The sequence below is a fragment of the Passer domesticus genome, chromosome 4, assembly GCF_036417665.1.
Source record: "Passer domesticus isolate bPasDom1 chromosome 4, bPasDom1.hap1, whole genome shotgun sequence".
NCBI classification, from domain to species: domain Eukaryota; kingdom Metazoa; phylum Chordata; class Aves; order Passeriformes; family Passeridae; genus Passer; species Passer domesticus.
Window position 1 is genome coordinate 64414471 of NC_087477.1, and position 26785 is coordinate 64441255.

Sequence of the window (26785 nt, forward strand, 5' to 3'; positions counted from 1 at the left end):
TAATGTAGCTTGACTTAGCCTGCACACAGCACAACACATATGGCTATGCCTCTGCTCTTAGTATTTCAAATTTTTTGCTACCTTTATGTAAAGGGCAAGTAAATGACTTTTTCTGTTGCCAACATCTGTGAAGATAATGAGGAACTGTAGAATTAAACTAATATAAAATAGTCTGAAAATTGTAAGTGGACATTTCAGTGACAGCAGGGCACCTGACTTCAAAGCTCCTAGTTTGAATCTGTTCATCCTTTCATTGACATATAGATTAATCCAATGTGCCTGCTTGCACTTTGTGAAACCTAATTTGTTGTAGAAGGTATTCACTTTCTGCTGAGCCCAGCAAAGTAGACAAAAATGTCCTTTAAACTTTTTTCTTTTCACTTGTACCCTTGGAAATTCATTGTTTTATTTCCCTTGTGTTACAATTCCTGTTTCTAAGAATTTATTTTTACAATTCAGAAGCACTGTAAGTGGATACCCTTTTATTCTTTAGAAAGTGCCTTTTTAGGGGGGGCTGCACATCACTGAGAGATACTGTGGTTGTTGTAAAATTTGCATGTAATAGCTTTGAGGTTTAGAGGCAATAAGAGAGCTAGGGGGCTTCAGGTTAGAGCTCAGAGTAAATTCATTAATTCCTTTTTTAACTGGAAGTACCTAAAAAATTAATGAATTGGGCTTCCTGAGCTCAGTTTGCTATGTAGTGCAGTAAACATTTTTTTTTATTTTTATTTTTTTTTAAGGATTACTTGTGGCTTTACATATTTAATCTGTAGAAAAAAATGTGGAGAGAAAAAAAGGAATAACAGTAAGGGAATAACTTCTCTCACATACTGTGCTATGTGTCACAATTGCTGCTGTCCTAGAAAGAGATCATCCTAGTACCCTGACGCTGCAGTCAATACAACCACAGCTATACTCACATATACACATATAGCTAAGGGGATGCACTGGAGTCTACCCAAAGTGTAATGGTTTGACAAAAATTAGTGCTGGAATGCAGCTACACAGGAAGCATCCCACTCTGGGGTAGGTTCATAGTATATCTTTGGTTAATTGCCCATTCTTTCATCTCCTCCAAGGCAATCATATATACATATACATATATACATATATGCATGTATACATATATATGTATGTATACGTATATATACATATGTACGAGTACCAGCTGCTGTGGCACGCACAGCAGTGTCTTAGGAGGAGCTTAGCCAATACACATGTATTGGGTCTATGCTATTTTCATAACATAACGAAAAGATACACAAATGATTTGACAAAGTAATATAGCCACATCCATGAGGTGCTGCAGCCAGGCCTTATTAACTTCAGGGTGACATTTTGCTGTGTTAATCTATTGGCTTAGGTTAGTGGCAGTTTAGTGACTTTTATGCCATGGTCCACTGAAGAATGTAGACATAACCAAAGATAGGAAAATATGATAAAACTTGTACTGAACACAAATGATGATTTAAATAATTAAGTAGAAGTTCTCAAACACTAAGTTCATTTCAGTCTTATAGTTCTAGAGTGAATATAGCCAGTATTGTCTTAGGTATTTAATGGTACTGTGCAGTGAAAAATCTACTAAAATAAAAAGTTGACTTCAGGCCATTTGGCTAAAAATGAAGGGGAAAATCTTATCAGTACCAGTAAAAAAACCCCTCAAATTTTGAAAAATGTGTAATTCCTGCTTTTTAACAATTGCTTCATCTAAGTCTCTTGTCTTTTAATGGTAGTAGTCCATAACAGGGGTTACTACAGATGGCAATAAGTCCTCTTTGAAAGACATAGGTGATCTTATATGAGAAAAATCATGGTCACTCCCAATATTTGTTGTAGGCCAAGAGACCAATAACACAATCTGAATCTGGTCTTTCTTAAAAATAAATGTTACATATTAAGCACTATCAAGAAATAAGAATTGGAAATATGTAACTGGAAAATGTAAGACCACTCATTGACAGCAATAATTCAGATAATATTTTCTTCAGTCAATGTCTGAAATTGTGGAATGAAAAGACAGAATAATTGTTTCTGAAAGAAATATGTGCATAAGAGGGAAGAAATATGGGAATTTAATCTTGTCCCTGCAAATGATAACAGATAGATGTAAGCACAGTATTTTATTAGTTTAAGTTTTTAGTTTATATGGTTTTGTCATTTGTTGCCCATTTGACGAATGCATATCTGAGAAAAATTTAATGCCAGGTGCAATATATTTTGGCTTTTAAATAGCATCTTAATGTGTGGTGTTTTTTCCTGGCATAGAGTTAAATTTCTTCATAGTGGCTAATACAAGGTTGTGTTTTGGACTTGTGATGAAAACAAGGTTGATAACACAGGGATATTTTTTTATTCTTGCGCAGTGCTGTCAAAGATTCAAGGCCTTTTCTGCCTCTCACGCTGCCCCATCAGGAGGAGGCTGGGAGTCCACAAGGAGCAGGGAGGCAACACAGCTGGAGCAGCTGAGGCACAATGATCAAAGGGCTGTTCTGTGTTACATGGAATCACGAACACCATATTCAGTATTCATTGCACCTCAGATACTGCATTGCACCTTGAGTAGTGTGTCTAGTTCTGGGCCCCTCACTACAATAAAGTTATTGAGGTGCTGGAGTGAGTCCAAAGAAGGACCTTGAATCTGGTAAAGGGTCTGGAGCACAAGTCAGAAACAGTTTGCCTGGAAGGTCATTAAAGAGCAATACACCTTAGGAGCATTACTTTGGCATCTAGAATAAGTCTTTGATTTCTTAATGCCTGCGTCCCTAAATTTTAACCACCAGACTTAATGGATTCAATGAGTTTCCCATTTGGAGAAGGAAACATTTTAAGCTCTGATGCACAGAAATTTCTGTCTTCAGTAAGTGGCGTTGCTGTGTCATACAGCAATAAAATATATAGTATTACACTACCATATTATTTTCTGAGTTCACCTAATGGGGATTATTTTGAATTTTAATTCCAGGAACAAGCAAATGTCCAGTCATGGCTGATGGTAAATTAAGACAGAAACTGTCTAAATACAAACTGATAGTTCAAACCTGATATAAAAAATCTTCTTATCAGGTTAGTCAGAAGAAAAAAAAATAATGGTTTATAAAACTGAAAATTTTCAACTTCCTTCTTTGTCAGTTTGCTTTAGAATACAGTTTCATTTGTTCATATTTTGCAGTTTGGACTCTATTGTAATGAAACAACTTTTTTTCCAGCTTAGCAAATGGAAAATCAAAAATCAATGTTTTGCCATTTCCATTATTGCTGAGATAAACTCCTGAAAATGTCTTGCTTATTTCAAAATTCAGCCATTCTATTCCTGATCATTCTTGATTTTCACTATAGCTAACTAATGACTTTCTCCTATTTCCATCACCATAAAAAGAAAACTCACAGACTTCAAACCAAGACAAATATCCAGTCAGTAGTAGAAAAAAAAAAAAGTGATGTTTGTTTCTGTATTTGAAGTACTCTAAATAATGCTCTGAATTTTCTTTATACTTCACTTTTGCATCTTGAAAGTCAAGGTGACAACAGAAATTAAGCAAAGTTGTGAATGATTTTTGTTGTTTGCTTAGCCTAGCTAAAGCACTTTACTGAATATTCAAATACATATAGCAGCAAAAGGTTTTGATAACAATTCAATTGAATTTGTTTGGAATTCAATTGAATTTGTTATTAAATGCTCCTGCAAAGCCAAAGTTTGTCAATTGTTCTTGAAGCTGTCATGGAGGACTAGGTAGCTCTTAATGGCAGACCTCTCCTAATAAGGAAGAAATTCTTTTTAGTTAAATAGCATTCTCATTAGAAGTTCATTTTTTTAACCACTAATAAAGACAGATGTAAGAGATAAGAAATATCCAATACAACATTGTTTGTAACAACTGTCTTTCAGTCTTAAATATCTCCCTGACTCTATCTGTTTCATCAGTGCCTTCTGTTATTTTTTTTTTAAGTTCGATGCTTTGAAAAGAATTCATTGAATGAATATATTTTCACTATTTTATCATATTAAAGTTTGGGTGTTCCAGCTGAGCATAAGGATCTGTTGTACTCTAGCGCCTATTGTGCAAATATGTAAAAGACCTCATGCACAGCTTCTGTAATGTAAATTGAAGACAAAGAAAAAATAGAAGTTGATTCCTCCCTCTTGTAAATTAAGAACAAAAATCAGTGGCTTTCTGAATGTCATATATGAAAGTTTTTTTAAGAAAAGCAAGTAGATTATAATCTGCTGAGGAATGCTGATCAAAATGCAAGGTTTCCAAATTTCAGCTGTGAAGGATGCAAATCTGTAATACTAGATATATATTGACATTTCATTATGTGACACTGCTTCTATATATACAGTTTTTCTTAATTGTAATATATTTTAAATATATTTTAATTATATTATATTTAATTATATAATTTTAAAAACTATATATTATATATATAAGTATATATATTATATATTTAAAATATGTTTGAATATATTTTAAATATATTTTTAATATTATATATAAATTTTTTTTTGTCTCAGCTGGCTACTCGTCATGACTCTTACAAAATTATTAATTTCGCTGAACGACAGTTCAGGGTCTGTAGATACAAAATCTTCTCAGTGTCATTAATCTTCTTAAGCCATCTCAGGTCTACCAATTTTTGTGACTGTACAACTTCACAAGAAGAAGGAGACATATGCCATACTTCCAACCAGCCCTGGTTGGCTAGGAATGCTGAATTTTGTGTTCTAAATACTACTTAAATCACTTAGTTTTCCCAAAGAAGGTCTCACTGTACCAGAATTACGGACCCCGTAGTCCTGGCAAGTGCCAAGGGACGTAAAATTGAGATAACTCAAATGCTGTGAGCTTTTTTTATTTGTTTTTTTTTTTTTTTTCCTCTAACCTCAAGAAAGCATTTCATTTTATATACTCTCACTCACTACCTTTGACAATATAACAGATAATTTGGGAATAAAAATAAAAGACTATGACCTTTTTTTAACCATTCTGTTAGCATACAACTGGCTAGGCATACCATCACAATGATGTTGAACTATTACAGTCGTGGCTTTTTCAAATTATTATTCAATCAGTTTGTCAAGAGTGGAATGTATCAGTGCAAGTAAGGCTAGTAAAATAAATTATGTGCTTTAATTTTCATCTCTTACCATGTCTCTACAGAGAGATAAGATCATTTTAGCTTTCTAAGTTGGCTGGATCCATACTCATTGAAGCATGAAAGACATATATCTGGGTTAGTGTAGAGCTGTGAACAGTTTATCTACATCTAGAAGCAGGACATGAACAATTCACACATTATTAAGAGAAATGACCTATTGGCTTGACCATACAAGAGCAGCATTTTAGCTTCTTACAAAAAAATTGCTCATATCAAGCAGACTCAGAATATGGGCAGAAAAATGTAAAGACGTTTAAACTCTACCCTCTAATTATGTATACTTTATAGCTCACAGAAAATACTATTTTCTTCTTCTTTAAAATAGTTTTTTGTCCTTACATTTATTAAAGGTTTGTCTAATTTCAAGGTGAGGAAGAGCAGAAAGTCCTTCTATGGATTTCTTCCTACTTGTCTTTCCTGAATGGCCCAGACACTAAGGGGAAAAAGGTTTTAGATATTCCGTACTTCATGATCAGAAAGTAAAGCTGCAGAAATGATCTGTGAAGAATAATAGACAGACAACAAATGAAGGACAATAGACAACAAATGCGTTCAAATGAAATTTTGGAAAACAGTGCCTCAGTTCAAAACACAGATCTTTAAAACTTCCATCTCCAGGGGAAACCTAGGTATTCTGCATGCCCTTAGATGTTGTAGGAAGGTGAAATTTCTGTATCAAATTTTCATAGCACCTTAAGCTCCTGTTTTGAATTTGGCTACAAGTGCTTCAGTGCTGCCCTGGGCTATTCAGCTTGGGATGTAGTAATACCCAAACCTGATCAGCTTGCAGGATTTTCCCAGTGGAGTTTGGATCAGGGAAGAAGGTGTGAGGCAGCTTCCACCCTCTAGCTATGGCTGTTCCACTGATGTGAGAGCATAAACTGTAGGAGTCATTGTGAGTGTAATAATCTCCCTTGCTTAGAAAACACAACTCTTCCTCTTTTGATGTTCCTCATTGGATAGAATTTCTCATAAATAAAGCAGTAATGCCCTGGGCTTTCTTTAAAAGAATAGTCTGAGGTGAAACTCTTATTGCCTCTTATTTCCTCCCTACTCAAAGGTCTAGTTGTTCTTTTATTTATGTGAAATGACCCACGCGAGATTGTTGCCACAATAAGTAAAAGACTTTAATTTCCAAGAGGATAGATATCACTGTATGTCTGCCTCAGTAAATTGAGAATTTAACCCCTGCTCATTATTTACCCCCTGGTTTTGTTTGAGGGAAGTGTGGTTTGGGGTTTTTTTGTGTTTTTTTTTTTTTTTTCTTTCTTTTTAGTTTTTTTTTTTTTTTTTTTTTTTTGTTGTTTTGGGGTATTTTGCTTCTGGGTTTCTGTTGTTGGTTTGTTTAATTGTTTGTGGGGTTTTTTTTTTGGTATTTTATTCTGTTCTCTCTTTTTGTATTGGCTAATTCTCCTTTCACCTTGTATAATACCTAAGTCACAAAAGACACAAAATGGACTGACCTCATTCACACTGGGTAAATTCCAAGAGAAGGATGGCTGCTAAAGAGCTCTTGTACAAATAAAGATTCTAGAAACTTCTAAAAAACTAAAACAGTAAAAGGTGTGAAATTAAGATTAAAAAATTATTTTTTCCTCATGAGAAAGTATGTTTTAATGATAATGTGATGGTCAGATAATGTTGCAGTTAGTTTATAAAACATTTCAGAAAATCCCATATTGTGATACAGGAAAGTTTTCTACTCAATAATATGATACATATATGAGTGTCTCTGCCATACCTGTTTTAAGTCCCTGAGGATATGAAATACAAATTTGAGGTTTCTCAGGATAATGTGAAAGAAAATGAGATTAAGCAATGCTTAGGCAGTTCACAGAAGTGCTGACCTTCTTTCTTGGTTCTCATGTGCTCTTTCAGTGTTATGGCTGAAGATGTACATTCTTACTTAATATGTCTTTTAGATTTTAATTATGTATTGCATTTTATGCTGTCCACAATGAAAATTGCAGAAGCAGTTTTCTGCCGTTAAGCAATTGCTGTCCCTATACCACAAGTTTAGCTAATGGCAGGTATCTATATCTGTACAGGAAATGAGATGTCAAATTTAACAAGTCGAATAGGATGCGTTCACTAAAAAAAATGGTTCCATCTTTTCACTTTTATAGCTCCACCCCTACTGTTAGCAGAAGCCTCTGAAATAATACCACTAAAGAATAATGGGAGCTGCTATAAAAAACATAAAGCTATTAAAAAACCAACAATGATAAAATAAAGTTATTCCTGAGTGCACAAAAGCAGCTGCTGTATTGATGCTTGAAATCAATTACTATACTAGAAGGCGTCTGCTCCTCTTGAAGAACCTATTATTTTCAAACATAATGCAGAGTCACAGCAGGTGTCATAGTACTGGGCTGTGCATACTGCATCTCAACCAGATACAAAGACTCTTAAACAGGCTAGAGTCTGTGTGTGTATTCTACATAAAAAAAAATTAATTTCCTTATATCACTATTCTAAACTGTTTTACCACATTTGATTTGGGGATTATGACATTCATTGCTAAGACTAAATCCATCATTACGCAGTTTGTTGAAGTGTTTAAAGCAATGCACCAGTATAAACAGAAAAAGTGGTATTTGCTTTCAATAGCTAGTTTTTGGATCTCAAGCAATTGATATATTCATATACTTAAATGAATATACTGTGTATGAAAATGTCACTAATCAGAATTTTGCAAATCTATGATGGTTTTGGCACACAATGCAAAGAGTAGATATCCCAAAGAGTTATACCATGATATATTGATAAAGGGTTTAGTTTTACTTATATTTTTCATTGTAAAATAATTATGTAAAATAATTTGGCCACACATGAGCTATTTTGTTTTGAAATCATAACTCATTGCACTAATTTTGAAAAGAAGAGCACAACTAATTTTGAAACTTTTAAATAATATTTTTTATATATATATCCTTAATAAGATTATATGAGAATATAAAATATTTGAATAGGTTTCGATATTTGAAATTTTAATCATTTCTATTAGGTCTCATAGTTCCAATGAAATATTTATGTGTGTGTGCATGTATACATATATATATTTGCATGTGTGTATATATCTATAGAAATAATATTGCATATTTATTAAAATATATTGAGGCCATCAGACTGCACAAGTATTGCAAAAAACATGCAATGATCCATTTTTGGGATTAATATTCTATGCAAGAAATAAGCTCTGCATCTTTTTCTAGTGGGTATGACACACAGCTATTGGAACCTTTGGATGTTCCTGGCCTTTAGTCCTAAAACTACAACAATATTAGGGTCAGAAATGTTACTATAGATTATTAAAAAGGTTCCAAAACATAACCACATGGTTTCCATTTCCCCTGACTCTTATAGACTTGAACAAAGGAGTTCAGACTTGTCAATAAAAGAAGATGACACACTGTCTGAAGAAGAAAATTCTAAGACAGAAAAAAACAAGACACTAAGGAATCCACTGAGTGCAGTTTCAAATAAGTGACCTTTTTTGTAATTGCTACCTGATAAGTCAATAGAGGTTTTTATGGTAAGAGGTATCTAAATAGGGTATTCACTTGTTTTAAATATTAACATGGCATAGTATTTTAGTTTATATGAATGCAATGGAGAGTGTAAGATATTTGAAATAAATGTCTGTAAATACAATATCCTTTAAAATGTGAAACATGATGTGCCTTTACAGCCATTTATTTAGTAGTTACACACTGTATCTCATAGCATCTAAATTTTTGGTATGTCTGCACAAAGTCCCTTTCTCCCTTGTGCTCATACACACCATGCCTGCTTAAAAAATTATTTTATTCTTATTAAGAAATTAGCTTATCATTAAGAAATTATTGTATTGCAGTTTAAAGAAAACGTTAAGTTAGTAGCCTTAGCTGCAACAATCATGATATTGTGGAGTTTGAGATCAGCTGAGCACACTAGTTGTTCGTATTAAGACAAAGCTTTTAGATTTTAGAAGAGTAAACTTCAACTTGTTCAGAACCCAGCTGAGGGAGATAAAGGCTTTCTATGATGTAATTGCATTTAATTTGACATTTTTCTTATGTCAATATTTTAGTTTCAGTCACAACACACTTTGGGAAAACATGTATTTATTGGAGTAGTGAACATAATTTTAAAATAAAATTTAAGGCAGTTTCAAATTTACCTGCTTGATTTGCTTTTCAGAAATGTACAGCTATGATATGCAACTTTCATATTTTTAATCTTAACCAAGATCTCAATGATTGGAATCATGGCTATGACTTATTGTAATATGAAAGTTAGTGTGGACTAAGCTGCACCAAACTCTACTTTTGTCTTCTCAAGAAACTCTGGGACAATTCAAGACTTCTCATTGCTATTCTCAACCATCTCTCTGTAAAGAAATAAGGAGTTGGGGATTATGGATTATTATCACTGAATTTCACATTGTTGCTGCAATACCAATTTATTGCTTTTTATTTTTCTTTCTGCTTTTGCAGATTTTATTTAAAGAAGTATTCACATACACTATAGATTTCACAGTAAAACTTTACTTATACTTTTGCAAGAAGTCACTACAGGTTTAGTAACTGGAATGAAACTCCTTTAGATATCACAGCAGTAAACAAGAAAAAAAATGCTTTTTGCTCAGATTGGAACAGATTTCTCGCAGAAAAAAAGATTTATTTCACCAAGACTTTTCACAACATTGGTCCTACTTTCTATGCTCTCATCCATTCCTAATCTATTTTTGTATTCCCTTCATTGATGTCATGCTTGTAACTGCACTTTCTGTAAGATCATAAAATCAGTAGTGTTTGCTTGCCTGCACTCTTCCTCCGAGAAATAAGTATATATTACATTTTAAGTCACTTATGATATTAAACCATTCTAGTCAAAGTGGAAGCCTTTGATGCCTCTACATCAAAATGCATTAATCACTAAATAATTAATATTAGCTTTCCTAAAGCTCAAATATGAGCATGTTGAAACGATGTCAGCAATGAACATATGTAAGCATTTTGTAATGCTGTGACAGCATGGCAGACAGAATGCATAAGCTTTTTCTGTGAGTATGTGATCAATGTAACCAACAAGAGAGAAATAAATTGTGTAGTACATAGGAGGCATACAAATATAAAAAAAGTACCTAGGAAAAAAGAAGATAATTATAAGGAACTGCAAAAAACTGGACACCCTGAAAAGTATATAAGGAACACAAATGCCAAAAAACCCCAATAAACAGTGTTGTGAGCAGACGAGCTGCAAAAAGGTGTGAAGAGAGTAAATAACATAAAAATGTCAAACACAAACAGGCAAGATGGTGTAAGAAGAAAAACTGGCTTTGGGTCCAGCTTCTCACAGGGAGCTTTTAAATGTAATCATTTCAACCCACATGAGTAAGGCCATAAGGAACCACAGCTGTGGTCACTAACTGTACAGTAGTAGCACCATGATGTGTACACTTATAGCTGGTTTAGGATAAAAATAGTAAAAGCTAACAGCTTTCTGTATTAATATTGTGCATGAACTAATCCTTACATGAAAAATGCTGTTAAGTAGCAAAGCTTGGGTTTTTTCTCTTGGTTCTAGGGGGTTTTTTATCTTTAAAAATATTTTATAACTACCTCAATTTGTCTTCTAAGTACTCCCATTACAGCAATTTCTGATCCTCTGATATCTGAATTTATACATTCAGTTGCAGCATTCTACTCTAAAGTACAATGAACTGGAGTGTGATTCCATTTGATTCAAAAAAGTTTGAAAGGTTAAGCAGAACAAGTGGAATTAGTATTGTCTACATTAATGCACTCCTGGATTTTATTTTTTTTTATTCACAGAGAATTATGGTTTTTTAAGAAAGAATTATGTACAACTAAATTACTCAGATTGACAAAATATGATCATATGGTGGCATATATAATATAGTGAAACATAATATCTATAATTAATACAATATAATTACTATATTATCGATTAATATAATGTAGCTTTCTAATAAAGTGAACTGTGATTTTAAAAATAGGTTATTAACTGCTTCACTATAATGAGTGTAAAACACTGTGAAGTGTAAATAGTCTTTGCTGCTCTGAAGACCAGATCAGGTGCTGACTGTGGGAGCCTGAGGCCGTTACACCTAAACTAGTATCTTGCTTCTGGTGGGGGTAAAGAAGAGATATTTAGGAAATTACTACCCATATATAGACACATAACAATATACAGAGAAAATGTGCGACAGTGATGCTCTTGCCTTTCAGAGTCCTGAGGGCATCACTAGTCCTGGCTCTGCCCAGCCTCTCCACCCTGCCCATGGGCCCAGGGCTCCATTACAGCAGATCCCATTGGTACCACAGGAGAGCCTGTGTTCAGTCCTGCCTCTAGTCCTGCTCCCTGCTGCCCTAATCCTGAATCAATTAAAAAGCAGAAAGAAAACAATGACCAGAAATCCTGCTTAGCTGTCACAGAAAAAGAAAAGTTGAACCATAGCATGTTGGTAGCTAGGAGTACAATATTATTTACGTCAAAAAGTCACTTCCAAAATTCATTACTGAATTTTGGAAGTGACTTTTGACATTAAGCATGAATATGCAAACATTCCTGTTAATAAAATATTCAATAAAAATGTAGACATCCACAAATAAAATCTGATAAGCAAGATGCTATCAGAACTTTCTAATTTCCACTTATAGGAGAAAATATGAGTGCTTGTGTATTGTATAAGCTGATTTGGTTTAGCTAGAAAAACTTTTTTTTTTTTTTAATGAGTGGGCTTCATCTTCTGTCTGATCTGATTTCATATTTTTGTATTTTAAATTTTGAGAGAGAGTGATTTTTTACTTTTATTCATTAAAGGAAAATGCCCTATTTTTCACAAGGAACTGGAAGTCGATGTTTTTCTTCTAAAAACACTCATCAAGAAATTGGGAATAAAATATGTAGTAAAATTACCTGAACAGCTTGTGTATGTTTGGACATATACAGGTGTGTACTGAGTTTGTGTAGTTCTGCACTACTGCTAAAAGTCAAGGACTCATCACTTTTTTCCAGCTGTAATAATTCAATAAACTGCAACTGATCACATAACTCAAAATGTAATGGCAATAGATCTAGCAGCTTATTAACTTAACTTGTTAATGATTTCTAAAGACCTTATATAGGAGAAAAATATAAAAAGGATACATTTCTCACTATGATTTAAATAGCAACAAAAATTCATAAATCTGTTAAAATCAGAATATGATTGATACCACTGATTTTGATTGCACTATAACTTTCACTTATGACCTCTGGTGAGGTCATAATGAAAAGCATTTGAATCGTTATGTTCTCATAAAATCTATTCCTTGCAATCGACTTATTAACATTTTCATGATGTGAAAAAAATCCTGCTGTATAAAGTTAATTCTTGATTTTCCCCAAATCACTTAGAAAATATGTTCATTTAGTTTTGGAAGCAGCACCTCATATCTCTCAGACCCTGGTGATTAAAACCAATTTTTTTTTTTGTTTTGTTTATTTTCCAGATACACTGAGATTTTTGGCCAAGGGTTATAGTGTTTTAAGTATTCACATGCTCTGATGGTCCCTTCCTGGAAACTTCTTTTTACTCCAGGCACTTTCCAGCCTGCATGTGTAATTTTACCTGTTCTATCTGAAAACCTGTGGTATCTCTGTCCTTGCTCTTAAGACAGACAAAATACAGATTTTCTCTCTAAATGAGGAAAGAGTCTCCCATTTTCAAGAGATCTAAGATTAGAAATATTCCTAGGCAAGAAATTTTAAAGAAATAAAATTCTTCCATTTTCCATTGAATGGAATCAATTAAACTTCTGTTACAAAAACCAAAACCTATTAAAACACAGCAGATAAATTTGGGTGCATTATTTTGGCCTAATCAAGAAGACCCAAAAAAATACCTGGGCACTCAATACACACACACAAGAGGCTGAGTTGCTAGTGCAGTGTAACCCAATTCAAAGCCTTACTGAAAACATGACATAATTTACATTACAAATAAAAATACACTTCTCTCAGGTCTAATTGCTGCAGTTACTATCCACTTCAGCACAGACTGAAGTGAAATATTACCTATGGTAGAGGTGCTGAAGCTTTTCCATCTGGGAAAGTATGTTTTTGTTGAGGTTTTTCTTTTCTTTCAGTTTAAAACTTATTTTTGTTAAGAAATTTAAAATTATACTCAGCATCATAAAAACCATTAAAATCTAGAGAAATATCACTTGCTGAAGAAAAAGTCTTGTAGAACTCCTCTACTCATCTTCCCTGTCTGACCCTCCTCCTCCTGGATGGTTAGACAGGGAAACTTCCTCAAAACACTGAAGTCTGCACATAGCAGTCTTCAAGAAAGTACCTATTTGAACCAAGGCCAGAGACCTCACAAACATCAACAGTATTTGATGAGATAGTTGTATGTAGAGTTTATAGAGAGATATCAAGGAAATATATCTATGTATATTTAAGTTAATGCACATTAGCTTCTTATATATGATTCTATATACAATTCAATCAACAAAAATGCTGATTATATGATATTGACTCAATGTTCTCTAGAGCTAATTTAGGACTGCCTCACTTTGTGAAGTAATCTATGTTACCTAGAAATAGATTTCATAAAATCATGCAGTGGTTTGTGTTGAAAGGGACCAGAATAATCATCAAGTTCCAACCCCTGTGTCATGGGCAGGGACACCTCCTACTAGACCAGGCTGCTCAAAGTCCCATCCACCCTTGCCTTGAATACTTCCAGGGATGGAACATTCACAGCTTCTCTGTGCAACCTGTTCCAGTGCCTCACCAACCTCACAGCAAAGAATTTTTTTCTTAATATCTAAAAAAATGTACTCAGTTTCAGTTTGAAGCCATTCCCGCTGGTTCTGTCACTGCACATCCTTGTAAAAAGTTCCTCTCCAGCTTTTTTCTAGGCCCTTGCTTAAAGTACTGGATAGCTGATATAGGGTTTCCCTGGAAAATTCTCTTCTGTAGGCTGAAAAATTCCAACTCTTGTCCTGTCTTAATAGGAGAGGTGCTCCAAGCCTCTAACACCTGAAATATCAATAAATAGATATAGCCAATATTAGTACAACTTCAGTACTAAATGTTTAACATTTAAATGAGAGTGAAAGATACTACTAACTTTTATCTTGTTTCTCACCTAACACAGGGATAGGCAATATGGGCAGGCTTTTACCAGGCTGTAAATTTCCACTGACTTTGCACAAGTTGACAGTGCTCATTCATTAAACATAAAGAAATCCTTTATGCTATGCAAGTATGGGGTTTTTTTTTTTCCATGAAAGCCCTTATTTTCTTTAACAATTTCTAGTTAAGGAAAAAGCATCTAGCACATAACTTAAAGCAAATTGATTCATGCTGAACAAAGCTAACAGGCAAATAAAGTAAATAAACTTGAAACCATCCAAAAAAGCACATGTTTATAATAAATGCCAAAAAGATCATAAGGTCAATGAGTTGTACATCAATAACATATTAGTAAAACTATAACCATGAATAGTCCTTGATAAAACTAGGCAGATGGTGCTTTAATACTTTCTCAGTGCAAAGTGTTCCACAAGTAAAATACAAATGTACTTAAAATTTTCCAATGAAAAACATTGAAAAAATAAACATTTTTACACAGTCAAACAGTAATTTAATGGGATGTTTAAGATATTTTCATTTTTTAAAAAATGAAAAATTAAATAAAGTCAGTATTTTTAAATAAAATCATTTAATATATTACCTTCCCAACAATACCCTTTACTTCATAAGCATGAGATGTGCAGAGATAAATTGTCCACTTTTACTGATTCTTGTAGCTAAAGCTGCAAGATAAAGATTGAAAACTTATAAAAAAACCAAGAATTCTATACAAACTGATATAATGATACAAAAAATAATCTATGTAAACCCTCCTGAAACAAATCCTTCAACATATTTGATACAAAAAGAAAATGACTCATTGCCTGTTTCAAATCCAGGATATATTCTGGGGATTATTTTCAGATGCTGAGAAGGATTTCTGATTTCCATCTTATTCTCTTTTCCTATTGTCTTTTTTCCCAGTTGACAGCTAAGGATTTTTCTTGTTTTTTTTTTCTTTTATGTGGATTCCAGGTGTAGTGAGACAGAACAAACAAAAATCTCAAAATACCATCCCTTGCTTTGTGTTCTAACCTGGTAGATATTACCCACACAAAGTATGGAAAGAAGGTGAACATCAGTGGTTGAAAAAAGCGCTTAGAAAGGTAATTGCATCAGTTCTATCAGTTAAACTTTTGATAATCACTTTCAAATTTTTTTATTTGTGTGAAAGTTTTCATTTACAGTCATGAAAACCAAGAATATGCTTATATCCTTCAGCCCCTCAAAGAAAAATGAGAGGTACTGACAGCTTTCAAACTATGATTATTATGAAGTAAACAAACCAAGAATTTTCTTTGTCATGCTAAAAACACCAGTTTCATTGAAGATGAGACATTGGTAAGAGTATCAATACTTCCATACTGCCTGAATCCTAAAGGGACGACAAGTTATTTCATGTTCTTTAGAATGTGGCTTCCTAAACCACTACTTTTCTGTAGTACCATCATCCATTTATTTAAGCCATTATGTTATTACTGTGATTAGAACTTCTTGAAAAAGATTTTTATCTCCTTGGAGAAAAATCAATGTAGAAAAGAAAACCAGAAAGTATGCATCTTGAGATTTCATAAGCATAAGGCAAAACCATATACAAATTTAGATCCAGTCTAAGTTATTTTTATTTTTTTCAATTTAAAGCAAGCCTTGTTGACTGTAAGGTATGTGAGAGGTAAATGTTATATAAGAGATAAATACTATCAAATATTTCAACCCAAAAGTGTATTTATTGAGGTCCACAGTTTCAAAGCAAATGAAAAATTTAGAGCTTATTTTCTGATCATTTTGAAAGAAGAAATAGAAAATTTATATACTTCATGAAAACTATTTTTGTTTTTCTTGAACTAACATTTATCAGAAAAAAGTTACATCAAAAACTTCCTAACACAGCCCAACTTTAAACTCCCTTTAATTATGCTTTAATTAAGCTTATAAGTTTGCAAAAAGTTCCTTACTGTGTCATGAATAAAGAACCCAACCTGTATTGTGGAATTCTAATGGATGAAAACCTGCTCTGAAAGGGGGGTTCCTGATGAGCATTTCTGCTGTGTGAACTTCATTCTCACAATTTTTGTCATCTCATGAGCTAGTTAAATTATTCCTGTCCATTTCCTAATTCATCCTAAAATACAATAGACAGCACATTTCTTGATGATTATTAAATGCCTCAGGTGAATTTTTCTATGGCAGAAGACTGAAGGAAAAGTGACTGGAACTTCTCGAAAACTTGATTAATGATATCAAAAATTGCTGCCCAGAAAGTCTTATTAACATCATTAGAAAAAGAATGAAAAGGGATTTTAACATTTACTTAGGATTGCTGGTTTTGCTGTGATGTGCCTGACAATCAATTAAGAAGTTTCTGCTGTGTCTGCTGTGGAAATTTAGAACAATATCATATTTTGTAGCATTTTTACTTGTTTATGCTTTAATGTAGGTGTGACAAGCTGCTTGCCTGAAGCATTCTCCCTCTATTATTAGGGACATTTCTCCAGTTCTTCCTAATAAATTCACAGGTGGTTACAAATCACGTCCTTGCTTGTGTTTTATTAACCATAGAAAAAAAATTGCTTTGTAAAGCTTAATATTGACTAGTGCATAATATTATTGGATTTCCCATCAATTTTGTGAGCTTTCTGCTGCTCTGCAGCTTTGAGGTACAATTCTGAAGGCTTCTCCAGACCTCTACCTAGGATGAAGGAAATAAATAAACAGCCCCCTCCTTAGATAGAGATTTACTTAGCTCTTCATAATTTGTTATTTTAAAAAATGCCCTCTGAAAAAGGCATGCAAATCTTATTCCATTTAGAAGAGATTGAAAAAAACAGAAAACAACACTGAAAATAGCAATTGTCAGCTGCAGATATCACAGAAGATCACATATGGCTGCTCACAATGGCAAAAGAATACCTGGCAATGGGTTTTACAGTTAACATACATGAGTGTTTTCAAAGTTTGTTTCCTAAGAAGGCAAAGATAAGTTGATTTGGCTTTCTGCTCCCTCCTTACCTCTGGTAATTTTGAGGATTTCAGACTAAATTCAAACAAACAAAACAATGAAGGAAATATCACCAACATACTAAACTCCTACAATTTCTTTAAAAATGTGGCTGCATAGATAAGAATAATGTTAATACATTTCATGAGGGAAGGAATATTTTATACAGTTCAAATTTGACAAAGTCCCAACCACTGGAAGTTCTACACTCAAAGAATGAGAAAAGGTTCTCATGTTTTTGTATATATGCATATGTAAGAGTTCACATATTTTAGTTAGGTACTATAGTTCCTTAAACTTTAAATCCAACTTTGGTTCTGTCCCATGATTTTGGCTGCTGCATATCAATATTACTTTAGGCATCCTTAGCAAGACAAGAAAACAAGAGGTTAAGCACATTAACTCCATGGAAATATGAACTTACTACTTCTTGCCTCGAGTTATCAGGTTTTTTACATCTTTGGAATAGCTAGGAATAGAGTGAATGATCAAAAACTTCCTTTCAGATACTGCAATCTTACCCTTTTTCTGTTAACACTTGCCCCTTTTTTCAAGTTGTACAGGAGATATAAATATTTTCCTCTTCTCCTTAGCATACATGACCTCTTGCATACATAATCTTCATTAACAAATTTATGTCGATAAAGATTCAGGCCCAGACATTTATTATCTTCAGTGCTCAGGAAAGGTTTCAAAGATCTCTGTCCTCTTCCCACCCTCTTTGTAAGTGGATAGCATAGCAGTGGCCATAACAATGCTGTACAAACACACAGAGAACTTTATTTCCATCTGGTTTTAGATATCTGATGTAATCAATGCAATCTGTTCTTCTGTATTACACAGTACCTATGGAATTTCAGAAACAATACCCTCTTATATAATACCATCTACATTACTATTCCCTAAAATTTCCCAGTGCAGCTTACAGATATAACCTTCCTTCTCAGTTCTCATATGCTTTTTTTTATTAAATCCATTTAGCCAAGATATTAAGATGATGATAGCAGAATACTGCCCTCTTACTTGCTTTCCCTCAGTCTTTCTTTCTCCTCAGCAAATTTTGTTATCAAAGATATTTAGATTTTTAATCTAGATCACTGATAAATGAGCATTAGTGATATGTCTAATATTAATTCTTGAACAACCCTATTAGATTATGCAATACAAATTGATATAATGAATGACAATTTAAAGTGCCATATATGTGATATCAGACATGAAATCAAAATTCCATTTAGTGGGAGATAAAGCAGATGTAAACTATACCTTTTTTGAGAGAAGGAGAGGCTACTAATAGCTCTGTCTAATCAGCTGGCTAGAGCTATAGTAGATCACTATTAATCTGTTTGTGGGCATAGATAAAAGGCAAGTTACTTGGCTTCTGATTTATGTTTGTAGAATGTATTTACCTCTTTCTGTGTCTCAAAGCCAAATAACGAACTCCTATCTCCAGATTAGAAACTATAAAACTATACTGTACTTTGACTTAAGAATAGGGTATGAATCTCCAAATAAGAGAGAATTATGTAGTCTTAAAATACACAGAAACGGAACATGCACAACTAAATAAAATCTAACCCTTGATGAGACGAAATTGAGTCAGAAAATTAAGATAAATGCTTGTCTGTCTTGGAAAAATTTGGAAGGGATGAAGAAGGAAGACAGCTGCAGCTAATGTATCTGGAGTTTCCTTTCCAGTTCTTTTATTACCTTAATTTAAAATGAGTTTAGTGCTAATAAAGTTTCTAAGCAAAACAAAGTTTCAGATTACAGACAAGAGTTTGACTGTCTAGGGAAAAAGGCTGATGACTGCAGAGGATCCAGCCCTCTGTTCAAACACAGAATTAGATTAGTTATAGAACATTAGCTTTTTCTGCTGCAGAGTTTAGTAAACAAACATCTTTCTTGGCTTCACCTACTCACCTCTGCTAGATGCAATAGGGAGCTTAGTAATTATATCTGCTGTGTAAGGGAAAAAGTGATATCCTCCATTCTGCGTCTCTATACTTTCAATATGTGGCTGGCTAGGAAAAGTATGCTTAATGGAACTGACAGAAAAAACCTGATGTTGATATTAGTGTGTTCAAGAGATTGCAATTTTGACAAATTTAAATAGGTAGTTGAGTTAACTTGCAAAAATACCAGAAGATTCTCAAATTTAATCTTTTCCCAATCAAATTATTATTGTTAATAATTGTAATGATTCTGTCTTGCTGCTAATATGATTTTTTTTGCATAAGGCCATCCCTTTTGACCTTTTTCAAATGTCAGTAATAATATTTAATATGAATATGCTTCACAGGCACTTTAAACACTCATATAATGTTTAATATTAAAAGATAATAATCTTGGTATTTGTACTCAAAATGTCACTGAATATTGCATGAACAGTGATCATGCTGGTTTAATAGCAAGGTGTGTATCCAAACCCTGATATTATCAAATAGCTTAGGAAATTAGTATGGAAGTGAATTGTTGTTTTGATTATTCTTTGGTTTTGAAATTGAGTGTTTGTAGAACAATCTTTCTTTGTAAGGAATTTGTTCATAGGGTTCAGCACTGAATGATTATTTAGAAATATGTAAAAAGGAAAAGAAAATATTGGTTTATTCTATTAATGAAGATGTATCTCAGTGCTAATATAAAAAAAATTCTTGCAATGAGCACATTGGAGATCATATCCACTGAAAGACCTATTTTGGAGGAACCTAGTTCCCAAATGAACTGCTTCATTTGCAGTCCAAATAAGTAGAAACCTAAGATGGGTAATTTGAAATTAAAACAAAAAAAACCACCACACTGTAATTGACAAGACACTTAAAATGAACCTGTAAGAAATATCACTTACATCTTGTGTGCTTAAAAAAGAAAGTATGATCCTCTGCAATGTTTCTCCATATAAATTGACCTAAATCCCACAATGTTCTTCCAATGGAAGATTCCTATAAACATGATTTTCACAATAATTTAGTAAGATTCATAGAGTTTTTTCTAAAACTTAAATTCTGAATTAAAAACCTTCTCTTTAAATTTTCACAGCTGTCACCAGGAAAGGGGAAGATATGGTTTTTAAGTTTTCCTTAGATTTAGGACACAAAAGATAACATATCATAGATGAATTCTGTATGACTTGTCTTAAGGAGAAAGGAAATTGACAGTGAGGAAAAAGCATAGAAAAAGTTTTGATCCTACTAGTAACTCACTGTATAAAAGGGTGGATGCGAAATCTGAATCTGCAAGGGTTTTGACTCTATTATTTCAATTATAGAAGGGAAAATAATATTTATATTAAACAAAATATCTAAGAAAAATTTAAAATGCTGTCTAAAACAGGAATGAGGACTTACATTTCTCTTTTTAAGTTCTCTTACTGCAACATAGTAGTATTATACTCATGTATATATTATATTGAATTCCTTTATTCTGTGAAAAATAACAAAACTCCTGTTGAACACAGCAACAGCCCGGAACATCTTGGAAGTGCCTGTGTATGATACATGTGTCATGGTATGACTGGGCATGTAAAATAAGTTTGAAGGTTTTACAGCATATGTATGGCTCATCTTCTGGCAAAACATACACAGAAAATTTAATTATGCTTATGCAAGCACAGGAATTAGAATCCCTGAGTATTCATTGCCCCAATACCCAAGTAGAGAGTTAAATAAAACTTAGAGTAACATTGTCATAATCAAACTTGATAAAAAATTAGTTGAAGGTAATAAACAGAAACATTCCATTAGATATTGTTTCTGGAGTTTTAAGGTGTATGGTCTATTTCTGAGTACAAGAAGACTAACGGCTATAAGGTCCATGTCTTCCTTGTCCAACCTCTTTTCAGCTTTATTTCTCTAGTTTTCTTTATATATCTGGAGGCTTTCTGAGATTTTTTCCTGTGCTCCCTTACAGATTTCTTTTAAAAGTATAGAACCTACTTAGTCACTATCAAAAAAGAGATTCTTTACCAGTAAATAAAACACATACCTCATTTTCATTCATTAAGGTATAAGATATAAAAAAAAAAAAAACAACAAAAAAAGTCACTTGCCACAGGTAATAATGCACCACTTAGCAACCAGAAGCAGATCATGCCTTAGAGTTCCTGAAAAACTTTTCAAACCTCCCATCAAGGGATACACATCTTCATGCACATCTTCATATTCTTCATTATTATTTATTCTATTCCAAATGAAAAGACACTGGCTTATAGTAAGACTGGGTAGATGTTTGCCAATAAAGTAGATGTGATTTGTGACATGCTATGGCCTTTTATGGTATAAAAGAAATGTGGTTTTAAACCATTATATGTATAGGAGACAAAACTGAACATTTGTTGTAGTGACCTTCTTACATACCATTTTGTATAGCTAGAAGAAACGGCATGGATAAAAAGAAATAACATCAATAAACAAAAGAGATGCTCATACTAAGATCATCACTTAGTTTCTTACACTTTCTTGAACTGCTTCCTTGACTTCTGCTGTTTAAATAGTTTTATGCAAAAGGTGCCCTATTTTCCATCTTTTTGTTTTTCTTTTTCCAAGATAAATTCACAAACATGAGATAGGAGATCCTTCTAATTTTCATTTCTGACTAAGTGTTGGCTGTTTAGAAAGTTTAACAGACCATGGTTTAGTCCTACAAGAAGCCCAGTGACACTTTTTTAGTAATTCACCAAAGCCAGGGAGTCAGAGAAAAAAACTTAATTTTGCATCCAAAAGTATTTTACTTTGCTGTGTGGAAAATTGTTGGTGAGTTAGACATAAAACTGTTTGGAACAGTTTTTAGCATGAACATTAACATAAGAAAAGGGAGGTAAGATTAAAAAATAAGAAATTTTTTTTTATATGAGAGTCTTCCTTGTTTATACTAAAAAAAAAATCTATTTTGTTTAGACTTTTTAAGGTGCATAAGAAAAAAAATCTCTTCATAGTTTTTTTTTAAATCATAGATGGGAAGTACAAAAGATACAGATATACATATTCATATATAATGTGTCCATGCACGGATGGGTGAATGTGATGGCTTTCAGACTTCAGTTATACACCTGTCATTGGTAGCATTTTATAGCAGAATCATTTCTTTTTCTTCCTTATAACAATGAAACTGTCTATTTTTATATTAGAATTGTAATCTGAGAATGAAATTTATTCGGTCAGTTATTTATAGCATCAAATAAAGACTGAGTTTGGGACTTGCAAGACAGGTAATTAACAAAGAAACAGAAGACTTGATATTGTGCTTTTAATTTAGAACAAGAAAGGTTAGAAAAATCTTACAAATGATGCTAGAACTAAGTTAAAATGTATGCAAAGAGAAAAAACCACACCAGAATATATTCTGAGAAGCACTTCTATTTTAATTAAAGTTATTTTTTATATATAATAAACTTCATCATTAATAAGGAAAACCAATATATTTCAAATACAAATAAAGGAAATAACATAAAATAAAAATAAAACATAGAAATCTTAAGGGTGTCTGCAAAATAGATAGCCTTGAAATTTGTTTTACTTGCAAAGAAATCAGATTAAGAGGAGATAAATTATAATATATTAAGAAAAGGACAAATAAAACTTTGAATTCACTAAGCATGCAGAACTCTGAACATTGATCAAGACTCCAGAAGCAATTATCTCCCAAGAGCTGCTATTGGGAATGGAAACAGAAATCAGAGAAGCCAATAGAATACCCTTATTTAAGAAAAAGCTTTGGGACATAGCAGGAAATTAAAGACCAAATAGTTTAACTTCAATTTGCAGGAAACTATTAGGAACTACTTTAAACCACCAGATTGGAAAATGCTTAGAAAAGCACAACTTGATTAAATGAAGGTTGGAATAGGAGGGTTATGCCTTACTAATTTCTTAGTTCTATGAAGCTATGATTGCCAAAGTAGAGAAAGGAACTGCAGTGTAGACATCCCACTTAATGGCTTCTCAGGAAGCTTTTTAGTATTAAAGGTTGTGTAGGGTTCAAAATCATAGAAGAGGAGAGAATCTGGCATATTAATTAAAAAAAAAACCAATAAAACAACAACAACAACTACAAAACTGGCTAAAGGATGAAAAGACAGAGCAAGACACTATAGAGGAAAAAATTAAGAGGAAAAAAGAACCTAAACCTGTAGAAATAAACTTCTGGACTAGTGCCTGGAAATGTATTATGCTGGGTTCAGAATAACATAATACAAAGGATTTGCACAGTGTATAGTAATATAGAAATAAAAGAAAGGTAAAAATTTAATAAACTATCATAAGTTTTTTTTAAATGACAGGCTCTTCCCTACAACTTCTAACAATAAAGCAAAACAATATAGTCCAGCTTTCTTTGTGATACCCTTCAAAAACCTTATCTACACTATGACAGAGAAGTGCCACATATGTGCTTTAGGTTTTAGTAAGGATTATAAATGTCAGTGAAGACTAGAAAAAAATAAAATTCAGTGTTCAAAAAGGAATACTTTATTTCTGTGCCTGATTCCATCCAGAACGTATTTAAGACTTTGAAGTGGGAAAAAAGCGTCATCTTAGAAGAAAAGTAAAGCCAAAACAAAACAAGAAAAAAAATATTGCCCACAAACTCATGCTAAATGGAAGTGAAAATACCACTTTCATCTTGCTCTTCAGGAGTTTGGAAGACTGATGTGGTTTTTACTTGTCAAAGTTTCTAGTGAAGATGACAATAATATCTCATATAGCCTGAAAATTGCTAGGATCCTTTTTTTTTATCTTTTTCACTTTGTCTCTAGTTCAATGACAGTTACTTATCATTACAAAAGAGAAATTGAAAGAAAAAAATCTTCTGGGTTTGTGGCCACTGAAATGTCAAAAGATTTGGGAAACTGAATTAGATTATGGCAATTTTAGTCTTAAAATAATATTTTCTACAAAAAGAAAATCTAAGAAAAATTTCTGAACTCTTTACAATTTGGAATTTGTTTAATTTAAAATACATATATAATATATTGAGACAGGGAAAATACGATTATTGTACCCTAATAAATTGTGCTTTTAAAAGAAATAAAACAGACTCTCACATGTCTTTAATAAAGACTGTATAATACATTATCTTATAAATAATATCTATAATATCCATAATATCTATAATATCTATAATATATCTATAATATAAATAATTATCTATAATTTTAGAATATCTTGCAGGTGATATAAATGCTATAGAAATCTAAAAAATAGGTGGGGTTTTTCATGGTTTTTTTTTCTCTTTAGTGCTGACTTGCTGAATAAAGCTTACTATTTGTGGAGGTTTGACACTGGCCAGCTGCTGGATGCCCACACTTTCACTTCTCTTCAACAGGATAGGAGGAGAAAATTAGATGAAAATGCTACCACGTTGACATAAAGACGTGGAGGTCACTCACCAATTACAGTGACAGGCAAAACATGCTCAACTTGAGAAAGAACAATTTAATTTATTGTCAATTAAATGGAGTGGGATGGTGAGAAACAAAGACCTAAATTTAAACGCTTTTTGCTTCAGTCCTCCCTGCTTCCCAAGGCAAATTTAATTCCTGACTTTTCTACTTCCACTACCTACAGCTCATGGAAGATGGGGAAAGAGGTGAATTGTCAGTGCCACTCCTTCCTCTTTACATTTTCTGCGTGTCCCAATGTGCTTTCTTCCCATGGGCTACAGTCCTTAACAATAAATATGTTCCACTGTCTGTCCTCCATGGCCTGCAGTTCCTGCCAGAAAACCTTCCTGTGTGGGGCTCTCTACATGAGGAAAAGGTTTTACAAGGCACAACACTGACATGAGGTGCAGTTCTCCAGGTGCTGCTGTGTGGATATCTGCTCTGACTTGGTCTCCTCCATTGGCTGGAGAAGTCTGTTTCTGTGATCTTTAAACAGAATGCCCATTTGTAGTGGGTTGATGTTAGTTGGCTTCCAGGCAACAAACAAGGCTGCTCCATTGCTCCCCTTCACTCCACAGTTGGACAGGGAGAGAAAAGAGTTCATGAGTTGCGATAAGGATGGAGAGAGATCACTCAGGAAATCTTTACTGGCAGAACAAGCTAGATTTAGGGGTATTAACTGAATTCATTACTAAAAAAAGCAGAACAGGATAATGAAAAGTAAAATAAGATCCTAAAAACACCTTCCCTCCACCCCTCCTTCCCAGCAATACCTCCTCCCCTCAGCGGTGCAGGGAGACAGAGATGAGGGTTATGGCCAGTTCATCACACGTTGGTCCTGCCACTGCTCAGGGAGAGGAGTCCTTCCCAAAGGAATACAATTCTCCATGAACTTCTCCAACATCAGTCCATCGCATGGGCAACAGTGCTTCATGAACTTGTGCAATGTGGGTCACTCTTCCATGGGGTGTAGTCCTTCAAGGACAGACTGTTCCGGTGTGGAGCTCCTCTCCCCATGGCTGTGCAGGTGCCTGCCAGGAGCTTGCTCATCATGGGCTTCACATGGGTTCACAGCTCCTCTCAGGCATCCATGTGCTCCAGTGAACCTCCTCCATGGGCTGCAGGTGGATCTCCACTCCCATGGATCTCCATGTGCTGCAGCAGCACAGCTGCCTCACCATGGTCTGCACCACTGGCTCTTGTGCCTGAAGCACCTCCTTCCCTCCTTCTCCACTGCTCTCAGTGTCTGCAGAGTAGTTCCTCTCACATATTCTTACTCTGCTTTGCTCTGGTCACAATTACATCTGTGCAGTAACTTTATTTTTTCTTATATATGTTGTCACAGGGGTGTTACCATCACCTGTAATCTGCCCAGCCTTGGTCAGTAACACATCCACCTTGGAGCTGGCTGGTTTTGGCTCTTCCAGACATGAGGGAAGATATTCTGGCAGCTTATTACAGAAGCCATTCCTGTAGCTCCCCAGCTGACAAAACGAGGCTGTGCAAACCCAACACACCATTTTAGACCAGAAAATTTTTTCATTGCTAGTAAAAACCCACTGATTTTATATTTACTTGACAATGCTGTGATTGTCTTGTACTAAGCTTATTTTCACTTGTTTCAGCTGCGGTTAAAATTGTTTAGTGGCTAAATAACCACTGTCTTATGCTAATTAAGGTTTTGTTAATAGGAATCACATAATTGTAGAATCAGACTCAGTTGTCTGCAGCTCTAGAATAAAAAGTGGCATGGAAGAGTGCATACACAGCATGATACAGTGAAGGGAGCCTTGTGAATGAGGTGAAATGGGTATACTGATAACAAAGAAAAGCAGAAAATTGAATGACTGTGAACTGGTGAAAAAAAAAGAGCATGTAAGCAAGGTGTGTTAAATTGTATAAAGATAACCCTGGATGGACTCTGAGAGACAAGTGGAAGACAAGCTATTGCTAATATCCAGGATGGTTATTGTAGCAACTCAGTTTCAAGGCCTCGGTTTCTCTTGATTTGGAAACTTGGTTTTTCCTTGAAATGCTTTGGAGCCAGATTTTTCTCTTGGTTAAGAAGGAAATTATGCTGTACAATACTTTCCTCTGGGATAATGGAGAAGTGT

At 33.7% G+C, this 26785-nt stretch overlaps 1 long non-coding RNA gene across 1 annotated transcript; it reads right to left on the bottom strand.

Moving 5' to 3' along the window:
• Positions 1–13810: 13810 nt before the first annotated feature.
• LOC135300058 (uncharacterized) lies at positions 13811–17995 on the bottom strand. The gene is made up of 3 exons (XR_010361929.1): positions 17815–17995; positions 14897–14978; positions 13811–14199 (listed from the first exon to the last, which is right to left on the bottom strand). It is a non-coding gene; the product is annotated as an uncharacterized LOC135300058 (long non-coding RNA).
• Positions 17996–26785: the final 8790 nt, after the last annotated feature.